This window comes from Bombina bombina, chromosome 5 (genome assembly GCF_027579735.1).
Source record: "Bombina bombina isolate aBomBom1 chromosome 5, aBomBom1.pri, whole genome shotgun sequence".
Lineage (NCBI taxonomy): Eukaryota > Metazoa > Chordata > Amphibia > Anura > Bombinatoridae > Bombina > Bombina bombina.
The window spans coordinates 698,605,214-698,620,070 of NC_069503.1; positions in this window are offsets into that span (position 1 = coordinate 698,605,214).

A 14,857-nucleotide genomic window follows, 5' to 3' on the forward strand; every position below is an offset into this window, starting at 1 on the left:
TTGAAAATAAATTTACGGTAAAAATTGGAAAAGCCTAAGAACTGCTGTAGGGCTCTCACAGTGTTGGGTCTTGGCCAATCTCTAATCGCAGATAGCTTATCTGGGTCCATTTGGATCTTATCTGGTGTAATAATGTAACCAAGAAACTTTATTTCTTTGACATGGAAGAAACATTTTTCCAATTTGGCAAACAATCTATGTTAATGGAGACGGGTTAATACCCACCTGACATATTTTATGTGGTCAGATGCTGTTCTTGAGTATATGAGTATATCGTCAAGATAGATTATAACGCAAACGTCAATTAGGTCTTTGAATATCTCATTTATGAAATATTGAAACATTGCAGGGGCGTTACATAGCCCAAATGGCATAACCTTATATTCAAATAGACCATAACGAGTTCTGAATGCAGTCTTCCACTCATCGCCTTTCTTGATCCTAATCAGATTGTATGCACCCTTTAAATCTAACTTAGAGAAGATGGTAGCTCCAGTGAGGCGCTCTAGGAGTTCAGGGATGAGTGGGAGTGGGTATCATTTTTTTACCGTTACTGCATTCAGAGCTCTATAGTCTATAATGGGCCTTAGTGATTGGTCTTTGTCTCTCACAAAAAATATACCAGCTGCTGCGGGGGAGACAGAGGGTACAATAAATCCCTTCCTAAGGTTCTCGTCTAGGAATTCCCTTAGATGACAATTCATTTTGAGAAAGTGGGAACATTTTTCCATATGGAACTTTGGTACCTGGTATAAGATCGATAGGACAATCGTATAATCTGTGAGGTGGAAGCGTCTCAGCTTCTTTTATATCGAATACATCACTTAGGTCTTGATAACAAGTGGGTAAGAAAGTGTCTAATGTTCCTATAGTCTGATGTGGGAAACAGGTAGCTTGGCAGTAGTGAGAGTTAAATAACATCTTGGCATGTTCCCAATCTATGTCTGGATTATGTTTAACCAACCAAGGGTAACCTAGAATGACTGTGTGCAATGCTGTAGGTATTATGTAAACACTTTGGTGGTATTCAGTATGACCATCTGTAGTTGTTACTAATAAAGGAATGGTGTTTTGTGCTATAGGACCTTTGTGGATTAAAGACCCATCTATAACTTTAATAAAGAGAGGTTTTTGCTTGATAACATAGGGAATTTTATTTTTATATACATAAGTGGCGTCCATGAAACAACCGAATGCCCCAGAATCTACTATGGCATCAGTCTTGACTTGCTGATGATCCCACTGTAAAGACAAAGGTAATGTGAGTGCATAGTTATCTTTAGTTAGTGAAGTGCTTCAAATATGATATGGCTTACCCTTCTTTGATCTCTGTAGGATTGGACAGGCTGCTACAGGATGGTCTTTACTTGCACAGTAAAGACAGAGATTAGAATTACGCCTCCTGGCTTTTTCCTCTGTTGTAAGAGGAGCCTTTATCACTCCTATCTCCATAGGTGTGGGCAATTGGCTTGCCCTTTCAGAATAAGAGGTTATGGTTCTCCTTTGTATAGAATCAGTAGCTAGTTGTTCTGTGCGGCGTTCCCTTAATCTGCGATCCAGTGTGGTTGCTAATTTAATGAGTCCATTTAGGGAGTCAGGCATCTCCAACCTTAATATTTCGTCCTTTAACGTTTCACTGAGTCCTAAACGGAATTGATTCCTTAGCGTAATGTCATTCCACAGAGTGTCAGTTGCCCACATCTGAAACTCTGTAATAAAATTCTTCCACAGGGCGTTTTCCCTGCTTTAGTGCTCTTAATTTAGTTTCAGCATTAATTTGGGTGTTGCTATCCTCATAGAGAGCTGCCATTGAGGAAAAATTGATCAAGTGAATTCAATATGTCATTATTAGTCTCAAAGAAATGGTTAGCCCATGTCCTAGGTTCACCTGTTAAATAGGATATAGTTGTACAAATTTTTACTCTCTCTGACTGATAAGTCCTAGGCTTCATAGAAAACAAAAGGAGACAAGAATTCTTGAAATCTCTAAACTCTGTTCTTTTCCCTGAAAACACAGCAGGGGGATTGATCTGTATTTCTGGTGGGTCTGGAGTGCAACTATATAATAACATTTTTCAATGCTGTATTTTCTGCCTGTAGATCTGTGAGACCTCTTGCCAGATAATCAGTTTTCTGGTTTAATGTATTAAATTCAGTCTTTATCTCTTCAGGGTTCATTTCCTTATATATATTTTTTACGGGCTTGATTATTATGTAATATACACTTTAAAGATCTTTGAAAATTGTTTACTCTAAAGTGAGTTTTGTAGCTGGAAATATTACTCAGAATAATATATATTTTATTATCTGATAATCCAATTCCCAGCAAGTTTATAAAGTAACAAATAACCTCAAGATGATGTTTCAAGAGGTAAGACTTGTGTGAGAGACAAATGTATCAGCTTGAAACAATCCCTTTGCACTGCTGTGATCAATTAAAGCAATCTGTTAAACATGCTTAAGACTGTGTATAAACTTGTTCAAAGAGTGAGTTCATAAGTTTATAACAGAATTCTTCAACAGTAGATTTACACAATTTCAGCAGTAATATATTTTAAGTAGTTCCTTGTCAGGATAGTTTACACAGCAAACAAGTAATTGAGCAGTTTAGTTAATATAAAATATTAAATATACTTTTGGTTTAAATTCTGATCCTGTTTGATGAGATATGCAAAAGGAGTTCTGCAAGGAAATCCTGTGTGACAAGAAAGCTGAATGACAGCAAAAGTTAGTTGTAAGCTGTGAATATAAGAAGTAGTTTCTGCAAAAAATACTTTGTGTAGATAAACAAAGTTATGACTTGAGATGATCTGAAAAGTACTGCAGCACAAGCAAGAGGCAACAGCACAAAATAATCAAGCAAAGGTGTGCTGTAGGAAGTGAGGTTTTATAGCCAGGTAAAAAAGGAAGTGGAATGTCTTAAAGGGATATCACATATACCAACATACAACACACTTTGGGCCTAATAGCAGTTGAACACTACCTACAAGTTGATCCTGAAATGTCATCTACACAACAGAGATTTCTACTAGATTGCATAGAGTTCATTCTCAACAAGAATTATTTCAAATTTAATGAAAAATACTTCTTACAAATAATAACTAAATTACACATTAAAACCTAACCCCACTAAATAATATTTAATCTACTCAATATTTTTTTTTTATTTTTTTCACCAAAGTAAATAAAGGGTTAAATCAGCCTATAAAATGGAGGAGCGGTAGAATAAGAACATCTTGATAAAGGTTTTGGATAGCTGAAACGCGTAGACGTTCGATTATACAGCTCCTGACCTGAGGATACCTAATAAAGAAACACTCCCATAACCGATTCTTTCAACGTGCCAAAATTGCACAAACTGAAGCGGTAGGAGTATTCACCAACAGTCTTCAATTTCAAAAAGTGCGCGCACTTCGACCATCCTTCACTGATTGGATCCGACACACTGGCAGCTCTCACAGAGTAAGCAAATCATTCAGGCAAGGACGCTGAAGAAAGAGTGAGTAAATCTAACAAGCTCATGTCTGAAAGTATAACAATGCTATTGTAATAACAGTATCAACTTTGGAAACTAAAAGAACTGTATAACCACTTTGGCTAAGAAGTACCTTTGTATTTACGATACACCTAAACCTAAATGTTTGATTACACTTTGGAATACACGTATTAACCTGTAATTTATGCATCGCTGTTTTGATTTGGTCAAATAAATTCCAACCAGCTAACTATATATCATATAGTAACCAAGCTGTTTACCTCAAGACAACACTGATGAATTATATGTGAACTTTCAATACAAGTGTTTATCCTTCAACAGTATCTTATTGTGACCTCATTGAATTACACAAATACAGTTCAATATTGTTTCTACCATTTGGCTACACTCTGTCAATGTTAGCTACAGCAAGCCGTTTATTATTGAATCTATGAATATATGGTTTTATTCTACTTGATTATCTGTAAAGCAGAGATTGTTAGACAGTAAATACTGTTCAAACATCAAGTCAGTTTTATGTATGTTTTTTAACTGAGACACCGGTGTCAACATATTGTCAATATTTGATATATATATTGTCAATATTCAAATATATATTTGAAGTTTTAGATTTATCTGATATAGTTTTATTAAATTATTTTTACTTTCACCGTATCTGTATTTGCATTTGTAACACCCTTTCCTGACCTTCCCTGAGGTGGGTGATAGTGTAATGCTGTCTACCTGTTTTGTGTATGAGAACTAAGCCTCCGCAGAGTGGGAGTAGGAGGGGGGTTGAAATCAGGTATATAAGGGGTGCCTGTATGACGCAGTGCCTCCACCTATAGGGGACACCCTAGAATAATAGGGTGTGGGGTCCTATAAGATTTTAGTACAAAAAGAAAACAAGTAATAACCACACAAGAAATCTTCAAATAAAATGTTGCTTTGATTATTATAAAGTGTTTAACCAATAACATACAGTGCAACAAATACAAATAATAATATTAATCACAATAGCTTCTTATGACATCAGTATACCTTTTTTTAACTCAGAAGTCCTTCATGAGCTCATGAAATAATATCATAACTGTTGTTGTAAAATACTTTGAGGTGGTGCTGTACAATGCAATTTCATATACTTAATAGAATTTAGTTGAGGTAATTATCCCTTGCTGCTTGTGAACGAAGCTAGAGAGTGCTGCTTGTGATCGATGCAGTGCTCAAGAAAACTTCTCCTCAGAAATACTGAATAACATAAGTCTCTACCTTATTACTGAATTTCAGCAATCCAATTTCCTTATACTGCAAAGTCAGTCACTCTTTAACTACAAACAGCTGCAGAAATCTCACAGTTATTCCCTTATGTAATGTAGCTTTATAAATCCAGTCAGTGTATTTGTGCAAACTGTTCAGGCAGAATAACTTATAAGATATTCTCTGGGTTATCTCTTTAATATACATCACACTCAGTTACTTCCTTATGTAATGCAGCTGTGCAATCCATTTAGTGTATTTATGCAAACTGTTTAGGCAGAATAACTTCTAGAATATTCTCTGGGTTATCTCTTTAATATACAACTCTGCAGCACATCACAATCAGTTACTTCCTTATGTAATGCAGCTGTGCATTCCATTTAGTGTATTTATGCAACTGTTTAGGCAGAATAACTTCTAGAATATTCTCTGGGTTATCTCTTTAATATACAACAACTCTGCAGCACATCAGATATGACTAGTATATCTTTTCTCTTGCATTTAGTTAACATGAAGTTATGGAGATCTTAAAACAGCAGATAATGGCTGACACTCACAGTACAAATAAAAGGATTTGCAGCAGCCACAGTCCGATAGTCAATGCACAAACGTATAGACCCATTCTTCTTTCTAACCACTACAATGGGTGAAGCCCATGGACTGCGAGAAGGAACAATTATTCCAGCTTTTTCCATCTCAGCCAAAACGGCACGAACATCCTCAACATCACGAGGAGGCAATCTCCTAGAGCGTTCCCTAAAAGGGGCAGAATCTGTTAGGCGAATGGTATGAAGCATATGTTTTGAACGTCCTACATCCATTTCTGAGGCAGAAAAAACTCCTGCACGGGCCTTCATAGCCTTCTGCAACCGCTCACATGCCTCCTTAGGCATTGTAGATCCTTCAAAGTTAAATTGTAGTTTTTCAGTTTCTGTTTTTGAGAGAGATAAACATTTACGAATAGCCAATGATGAGTCTACTACTGGATACAGATATCCCAAAGTCTGATTAAAATCAATACCAACAGGGTATGGGGCCAAATTTTGGACCTTAACACTTAGCCACTGTGGTGGAGGCCCATCCTTTCTTCTGTGTAAGATTTCAGGTACCAAAATCCAACCCTGCTTGGTTGCTTCTTCATCTGGCGTTTCAAGAATAAAACAGTCCTCTTTGGGTCTGCCATCAGGGTACACCACCAAACATTTTAACTCTTTCATCCCTCCTGGGGAAATGTAAGTCACTCCGGCAGACTCAAAGATATCTTTTCAACCTCCTGACGTAAAGTTGGGTGTAATGACTTGTCTATGTCTTGCCCCCAAACCTCCATCATGAATTTCCGTAGCAAAGATTGTACATATTTTGTGTTGGTCCCTAGAATTATAGGGGCTTCGGAATCTTTGCAGGTTTCTGGGCAGATTAAAGCCTTCACTTTCATGGGGTATATCATACTAGTATGTAACTGGACTATACTAATGACTACAGTGACAACTCCATCAACAGCACACCTATTTCCACCCACACCTCTTAAATCAATTTGAGAGGGAGGCTTGATTTTAAGATGTTTAAGGTAAGTAGCATAAAAACTACGATAGATTATGGTGCACTGAGATCCAGTGTCCAACAGCGCCTGTGTAGAAATGTTACAAACTTTTACTCCAATAAAAGCCCTTGGCCCAGCTACATCATCTTCAGATAAATCAAAGGAAATATCAGTCATTCCCTTCTTCTGAGGGACAGTAAGGCTTCCCAAAAAATCACCAGCATATGAATGTATTTTGCTGGGGCAATCCTTTAAGAAATGGCCTATCTCTCCACAAGTGAAACAACTCCCTTTTGGTCGAGTAGTATTTTGGAGTTTTACAGGTAGTTTTGCTCTCTCCAACTCAGCCTTTACTTGGTCAGACAGTCCATTCTCCATAAGCTCTTTCAACAAAGAATCTGCATTTCTGGAGTCTTCTAATTTTTTTTTTAGTCTCACTTTTACCTATGCAAGCTTCGCCAGACTTACGCACAGTGTGGAAACTCATTTCCTCTTCTTGAGTCCTTATCATAGGCATAAGGGCCTCCAATTCTTTTGGTGCTTGAGAGTGCAATTGGGCTCTAAGAAAGATGGCTATTGGGTGGTCTGGTATAATGCCACAAAGGAACTGATCTTGCCTCCATTTATTCATATCTTGGCAGGTCACTACCCCTTTTTGAAACAATAATACAAGCTGCTCATGTAATCTTAATAGAAAATCAGACATCTTCTCTGTCTCTCGCTGCTTAAGTAACCGAAACTTATACAAGAGATCTTCTGGATCTTCAAATAGACTATATAAGGTCTTTAAGAAAGAGATTAACTCTACAGCAGTAGCTTCAGGGTGTTCCTCTCTATGGTGTTGCAACAATACTTGTGCTGGTGGCCTAACACTCTCTAAGAGGCGGGCACGCTTCACTGTCTCTGGGCAACTCCATTCTTGCAGCACCATGTTAGCATGATCACACCATGCTGCAATACCCTCCTCTCCTAAGGGTACAGGAAGGTTTCCTGAAAATATCTTAAGTTTCCGGTAACTGTTTGTATGTGAGCTGTCTGTGATGCTTGTAGCCAACATCTTCAGAACTTCAGATAGACTAGACTCCATATTAGATTCATTTTGAGATCCTCTAACACCCTGAACTTCATTTTCCTTGATTATATGCAGTTCTGATTTTATGGCATAAATGAGGGGTAGTCTGACTGAAGGTAGCCCTAGTAGCTGTAGCTCAGAGGGGTTGGGTACTTCTAAGAAACATTGGTTGGTGTCTATTAATATGCTACCCCAAGTGTCATCTGGTACTCTTTTGAATGCTACTATCTTAGGGTACTCTCTTAGTTGAAGTGCTCTCTGGAGTGACTCACATAGTTTATCTTGACTGGTTCCTACTGGTATCCAAATCACAGCCACTGCCTGCTCAATTGGTACCTTTTTCTGCATTGCCCACTCTCTCACCTCTTCTAATTTTAAAAGATGCATCTCTTCTGATTTTGCCCCGCCTCTCGATCTCAGCAGTGCCTCCATCTGTAACACCCTTTCCTGACCTTCCCTGAGGTGGGTGATAGTGTAATGCTGTCTACCTGTTTCGTGTATGAGAACTAAGCCTCTGCAGAGTGGGAGTAGGAGGGGGGTTGAAATCAGGTATATAAGGGATGCCTGTATGACGCAGTGCCTCCACCTATAGGGGACACCCTAGAATAATAGGGTGTGGGGTCCTATAAGATTTTAGTACAAAAAGAAAACAAGTAATAACCACACAAGAAATCTTCAAATAAAATGTTGCTTTGATTATTATAAAGTGTTTAACCAATAGCATACAGTGCAACAAATACAAATAATAATATTAATCACAATAGCTTCTTATGACATCAGTATACCTTTTTTTTAACTCAGAAGTCCTTCATGAGCTCATGAAATAATAACATAACTGTTGTTGTAAAATACTTTGAGGTGGTGCTGTACAATGCAATTTCATATACTTAATAGAATTTAGTTGAGGTAATTATCCCTTGCTGCTTGTGAACGAAGCTAGAGAGTGCTGCTTGTGATCGATGCAGTGCTCAAGAAAACTTCTCCTCAGAAATACTGAATAACATAAGTCTCTACCTTATTACTGAATTTCAGCAATCCAATTTCCTTATACTGCAAAGTCAGTCACTCTTTTACTACAAACAGCTGCAGAAATCTCACAGTTATGCCCTTATGTAATGTAGCTTTATAAATCCAGTCAGTGTATTTGTGCAAACTGTTTAGGCAGAATAACTTATAAGATATTCTCTGGGTTATCTCTTTAATATACATCACACTCAGTTACTTCCTTATGTAATGCAGCTGTGCAATCCATTTAGTGTATTTATGCAAACTGTTTAGGCAGAATAACTTCTAGAATATTCTCTGGGTTATCTCTTTAATATACAACTCTGCAGCACATCACAATCAGTTACTTCCTTATGTAATGCAGCTGTGCATTCCATTTAGTGTATTTATGCAACTGTTTAGGCAGAATAACTTCTAGAATATTCTCTGGGTTATCTCTTTAATATACAACAACTCTGCAGCACATCAGATATGACTAGTATATCTTTTCTCTTGCATTTAGTTAACATGAAGTTATGGAGATCTTAAAACAGCAGATAATGGCTGACACTCACAGTACAAATAAAAGGATTTGCAGCAGCCACAGTCCGATAGTCAATGCACAAACGTATAGACCCATTCTTCTTTCTAACCACTACAATGGGTGAAGCCCATGGACTGCGAGAAGGAACAATTATTCCAGCTTTTTCCATCTCAGCCAAAACGGCACGAACATCCTCAACATCACGAGGAGGCAATCTCCTAGAGCGTTCCCTAAAAGGGGCAGAATCTGTTAGGCGAATGGTATGAAGCATATGTTTTGAACGTCCTACATCCATTTCTGAGGCAGAAAAAACTCCTGCACGGGCCTTCATAGCCTTCTGCAACCGCTCACATGCCTCCTTAGGCATTGTAGATCCTTCAAAGTTAAATTGCAGTTTTTCTGTTTCTGTTTTTGAGAGAGATAAACATTTACGAATAGCCAATGATGAGTCTACTACTGGATAAAGATATCCCAAAGTCTGATTAAAATCAATACCAACAGGGTATGGGGCCAAATTTTGGACCTTAACACTTAGCCACTGTGGTGGAGGCCCATCCTTTCTTCTGTGTAAGATTTCAGGTACCAAAATCCAACCCTGCTTGGTTGCTTCTTCATCTGGCGTTTCAAGAATAAAACAGTCCTCTTTGGGTCTGCCATCAGGGTACACCACCAAACATTTTTTTTTTTTTTTAAATCAGCTTTATTGAATGATCAGACATCATATTACAATCATTATCACACAGTGGCATATCAAAATACACGGAGCTCAACATATTACAGAATAACATTGTGTTGTGCGTATCTTAAAGCATTATGAGCATTATGTAATAACAAGACATCCGATCATTTTTTAAATCAGAAAAACTCTTAACACAGAAAACAATTTAGTCATCCCTAGCCGAATGTTTCGGTATAACTCTGTTATATAAAACAAAACTGTTTGTAATCTGAGGATCTAAGTTTGCCTTATACTATAGCTAGTTGGTTATTCGGCACACTCAGCCTGGTCAGGTCTTTGTAAGGAGGTTGAAGAAGTGTTAAGTAAAGGTGTATAGGGGAGGGTATGAATAAGAGGGGTATCAGTAGAGGGACAAAGGTATCAGCAAGGGGATTAAGAAGTTCAGGTGGGGGGGGGGTAGGCGAAGGTCAGAAAGGGGGAGAAGAGAAGGAAAAAAAAAAAAAAAAAAAAAAAAAGGGGGGGGGGGGGGGGGGGGGGGGAGGAGAGGGGAGAGGTTTCCACTCTTCATGGGCTCATCTCATTAACTCACGCAAGTCAGGTCCTGTATACTCTGCCAAATCGGCAATGGCTTATATGTCTCTACCTTCCCAAATTAGAGTCATGTACTCATGCAGCACCACCAAACATTTTAACTCTTTCATCCCTCCTGGGGAAATGTAAGTCACTCCGGCAGACTCAAAGATATCTTTTCAACCTCCTGACGTAAAGTTGGGTGTAATGACTTGTCTATGTCTTGCCCCCAAATCTCCATCATGAATTTCCGTAGCAAAGATTGTACATATTTTGTGTTGGTCCCTAGAATTATAGGGGCTTCGGAATCTTTGCAGGTTTCTGGGCAGATTAAAGCCTTCACTTTCATGGGGTATATCATACTAGTATGTAACTGGACTATACTAATGACTACAGTGACAACTCCATCAACAGCACACCTATTTCCACCCACACCTCTTAAATCAATTTGAGAGGGAGGCTTGATTTTAAGATGTTTAAGGTAAGTATCATAAAAACTACGATAGATTATGGTGCACTGAGATCCAGTGTCCAACAGCGCCTGTGTAGAAATGTTACAAACTTTTACTCCAATAAAAGCCCTTGGCCCAGCTACATCATCTTCAGATAAATCAAAGGAAATATCAGTCATTCCCTTCTTCTTAGGGACTGTAAGGCTTCCCAAAAAATCACCAGCATATGAATGTATTTTGCTGGGGCAATCCTTTAAGAAATGGCCTATCTCTCCACAAGTGAAACAACTCCCTTTTGGTCGAGTAGTATTTTGGAGTTTTACAGGTAGTTTTGCTCTCTCCAACTCAGCCTTTACTTGGTCAGACAGTCCATTCTCCATAAGCTCTTTCAACAAAGAATCTGCATTTCTGGAGTCTTCTAATTTTTTTTTTAGTCTCACTTTTACCTATGCAAGCTTCGCCAGACTTACGCACAGTGTGGAAACTCATTTCCTCTTCTTGAGTCCTTATCATAGGCATAAGGGCCTCCAATTCTTTTGGTGTTTGAGAGTGCAATCGGGCTCTAAGAAAGATGGCTATTGGGTGGTCTGGTATAATGCCATGAAGGAACTGATCTTGCCTCCATTTATTCATATCTTGTCGGGTCACTACCCCTTTTCGAAACAATAATACAAGCTGCTCATGTAATCTTAATAGAAAGTCAGACATCTTCTCTGTCTCTTGCTGCTTAAGTAACCGAAACTTATACAAGAGATCTTCTGGATCTTCAAATAGACTATATAAGGTCTTTAAGAAAGAGATTAACTCTACAGCAGTAGCTTCAGGGTGTTCCTCTCTATGGTGTTGCAACAATACTTGTGCTGGTGGCCTAACACTCTCTAAGAGGCGGACACGCTTCACTGTCTCTGGGCAACTCCATTCTTGCAGCACCATGTTAGCATGATCACACCATGCAGCAATACCCTCCTCTCCTAAGGGTACAGGAAGGTTTCCTGAAAATATCTTAAGTTTCCGGTAACTGTTTGTATGTGAGCTGTCTGTGATGCTTGTAGCCAACATCTTCAGAACTTCAGATAGACTAGACTCCATATTAGATTCATTTTGAGATCCTCTAACACCCTGAGCTTCATTTTCCTTGATTATATGCAGTTCTGATTTTATGGCATAAATGAGGGGTAGTCTGACTGAAGGTAGCCCTAGTAGCTGTAGCTCAGAGGGGTTGGGTACTTCTAAGAAACATTGGTTGGTGTCTATTAATATGCTACCCCAAGTGTCATCTGGTACTCTTTTGAATGCTACTATCTTAGGGTACTCTCTTAGTTGAAGTGCTCTCTGGAGTGACTCACATAATTTATCTCGACTGGTTCCTACTGGTATCCAAATCACAGCCACTGCCTGCTCAATTGGTACCTTTTTCTGCATTGCCCACTCTCTCACCTCTTCTAATTTTAAAAGATGCATCTCTTCTGATTTTGCCCCACCTCTCGATCTCAGCAGTGTCTCCATCTGTAACACCCTTTCCTGACCTTCCCTGAGGTGGGTGATAGTGTAATGCTGTCTACCTGTTTCGTGTATGAGAACTAAGCCTCCGCAGAGTGGGAGTAGGAGGGGGGTTGAAATAAGGTATATAAGGGATGCCTGTATGACGCAGTGCCTCCACCTATAGGGGACACCCTAGAATAATAGGGTGTGGGGTCCTATAAGATTTTAGTACAAAAAGAAAACAAGTAATAACCACACAAGAAATCTTCAAATAAAATGTTGCTTTGATTATTATAAAGTGTTTAACCAATAGCATACAGTGCAACAAATACAAATAATAATATTAATCACAATAGCTTCTTATGACATCAGTATACCTTTTTTTTAACTCAGAAGTCCTTCATGAGCTCATGAAATAATAACATAACTGTTGTTGTAAAATACTTTGAGGTGGTGCTGTACAATGCAATTTCATATACTTAATAGAATTTAGTTGAGGTAATTATCCCTTGCTGCTTGTGAACGAAGCTAGAGAGCGCTGCTTGTGATCGATGCAGTGCTCAAGAAAACTTCTCCTCAGAAATACTGAATTACATAAGTCTCTACCTTATTACTGAATTTCAGCAATCCAATTGCCTTATATTGCAAAATCAGTCACTCTTTTACTACAAACAGCTGCAGAAATCTCACAGTTATGCCCTTATGTAATGTAGCTTTATAAATCCAGTCAGTGTATTTGTGCAAAATTTTCAGGCAGAATAACTTATAGGATATTCTCTGGGTTATCTCTTTAATATACATCACACTCAGTTACTTCCTTATGTAATGCAGCTGTGCAATCCATTTAGTGTATTTATGCAAACTGTTTAGGCAGAATAACTTCTAGAATATTCTCTGGGTTATCTCTTTAATATACAACTCTGCAGCACATCACACTCAGTTACTTCCTTATGTAATGCAGCTGTGCAATCCATTTAGTGTATTTATGCAACTGTTTAGGCAGAATAACTTCTAGAATATTCTCTGGGTTATCTCTTTAATATACAACAACTCTGCAGCACATCAGATATGACTAGTATATCTTTTCTCTTGCATTTAGTTAACATGAAGTTATGGAGATCTTAAAACAGCATATAATGGCTGACACTCACAGTACAAATAAAAGGTTCTGCAGCAGCCACATGCAGCAATGTCTGAACTGTCTCTGGAATCCATGCATTAGTCTGAATAACTTATTTCAGCTTGGAAACAGCAACTTTCTCCCCCCCCCCCCCATATCAAAGTCTGTGCAAGCTCCACACTTCTCCTAACACCTAAGAAAATCTCCTCAGCACTAACAACTCCTCCCCCTTTCCTGATGGCATTTCTCTTCCTCAATACAACTATTACAGCAGCCATCTTGGGTAAGGGCAAGGTCCTTACATATTCATTTTGGCCAATTCTGTATACTTCCTTATAGAGAGTCCAAGATTATCTCTGTCTTCCTTTATGCGCTATTAGAGCATATTTCCATAGAATTAGCAACGGTTACAACTTACAGTTCGCACTAAGTGTGAACAGTTAGTAGGCCAGTACTGTTTTCTCTTCCAAGTTCAGTGTACACACCGTTAATGTAAAAGGCTTGTGGTACAGCTATACCGACAAGACTCGTAATGGCTGCGTTGCTGTTAAAATGCTGAAATGGCCATTTTTTCAGCGTTAAAATCCGAACGCAAAGCTCGTAATCTAGGTGAATATTATTTATTTTTGTTCACAGTTTAAAAAAAGTGAGAGCATAGTTTACAAAAAGAAGAGTGAAAGAAAGAAGTTGGCATTAGACTGTATACATATATACATATTAATGAAACAAAAAGAGATAGAACTAAATCGTCCCAGATAATGCCACCCTTACTGGTTACACACCTCACAACATGTGTAACAAAACAAAAAATTGAAAATATATGGTGCGAAGGGGGCCCCCAGGGTTCTTTGGATAAGTAAAAATAAAAACACTTTCTAGTGATATTTTTAAGATAATATGTATAATATAATAGTTGGATTAAAAAGATAGATACGTTGGGGCTAGATTTTAAAAAAAACATACATTTTATTACCTGAGGAACAGTTGTTAAAATTAATGAAATTAATAAACCTGAATAATATAAAAACCTGATATATCAGTGACCTTTAAAAATGACACCGGTGTCCCTGTGATTCTAAATTAACTCCATCCACGTTATACAGGTCACATGTTCAAATGGTAGACAATAAGGTTTATAACCCAAAACACCAAAACAATTCAAATTGGTATAATAACCTCAGTTTACAATATTAATTATAACTGGTATACAAATAATTAAAGTGCAGAGTGTACAGAAAATATATATAATAAATACAAAGAATATGTGATTAGAAGTGATGCTTAATATCACATGTGATAAATAATAAATTAATAAAATGTCTCTGAGTTTGAGCTGAGCTGTGTATGATCATACACAGCTCAGCTCGAACTCAGAGACATTTTCACTCCCAGGACCGCTACGAAAAGATATTTGTTGCTGATATCCCTCTGAGCGAGGGCGGACGATATCTTTTAGCGGTAGGAGAAGCAAATTGCTATATAACAATCAGTTACATACTTCAGGTAATACCTTAAACAAGTTCCCACTCCCAGGACCGCAACAATAAGATACTTGTGCTGGAACCCTCTACGAGAGGGCGATCAATATCTTTAAGTTGGCGGTAGGAGAGGTGAACTACGATATAACAAACAAACAACTGCTGACTCCCAAGATCACATAATTAAGTAAGCTTGTACAAAAG